The following is a 944-nucleotide window of genomic DNA, read 5'->3' on the forward strand; positions in this document are numbered from 1 at the left end:
TTGCCGTTGCTCCCTTGCTGTGTTGGTGGGGGAGTGGGCGAGCGACTGCGTCGGTGGAGTCGCGCCCCACTGGGAGAGGGAAGGCGCTGACCGCCGCTGACGACGACGGTCTTTGCTGCAGGTGACCTGACGGGATGACGTCACCGGTGTCACAGTTAGCAGAGATGGATGAGGGCCGCACTGCGTCCCTGTCCCCTCTCTTCGTCCTCTCAGTCCACTGCAGCCACACCCGCCGCGCGGCATCTGGGCGACTACCATCCGGATGTCTGTGAGCCACTCGGAATGTACAATCGGTGTGGACCCTTTTCCCCGTGACCAAGTGCTGCCACCGTGCTTCTTTGTTCCCTTCTTTGTGCAATGCCGTGTGCTCATGGTGCCGCTGCTTGCTGTGCAATGCCGACTCGCGTGAACGAGAAACGACGCTTTGACTGCTGGCGAACGGCGAATCCTCCGCTCCTCTTCTGTGTCACCATTTCATTCTCGGACGCGCTTGATGGCTGGCTGTCGTATCGCTGCCACGCGGTCTGCCTCGGCTCTTGTGTTTTGTTCACGGCATCGGGATTGCCCTGTGATGGAGCCATTCGGTAAAAGGAGCGGTGCCAGTGGTCATGTTTCTTTTTTCCTGGATTCCGCCACTCTGCGCGGTGACTATGTGGGGTTGTGTGGGTGGTGGGAGGGCGATGGTGTTACCGGCGTGATTGCGTCAGCGCGACTTTGCCTAGGTGGCTGTACTGTGACGGGGATTGTGTATGACCGGATGTTTTTGCGTGCCACTGTGTTTGGTTACTGTTGTTGTTGCTGCCTCTCATTCTTTTTCTGAGCGTGCAGTTAGAGATACTTTTGCCTGACCAGCACAACTATCGTTTCAAGGTGTTAGGAGTTACTTGCAGTATTAGGTTTAGTAGTGGGATAACGATTTGGCGGAATAGTGTTGTTGGATTTGC

At 56.6% G+C, this 944-nt stretch overlaps 1 non-coding gene across 1 annotated transcript; it reads left to right on the forward strand.

Annotated features, from left to right (window-relative positions):
- Positions 1-369: 369 nt before the first annotated feature.
- Tc00.1047053404259.10 lies at positions 370-436 on the forward strand. The gene has a single exon (XR_008253978.1). It is a non-coding gene; the product is annotated as a C/D small nucleolar RNA (snoRNA), TB8C3C3, 3' partial (small nucleolar RNA).
- The last annotated feature ends 508 nt before the right edge of the window (positions 437-944 follow it).

This window comes from Trypanosoma cruzi (genome assembly GCF_000209065.1).
Source record: "Trypanosoma cruzi strain CL Brener chromosome Unknown tcruzi_1047053404259, whole genome shotgun sequence".
NCBI lineage: Eukaryota > Euglenozoa > Kinetoplastea > Trypanosomatida > Trypanosomatidae > Trypanosoma > Trypanosoma cruzi.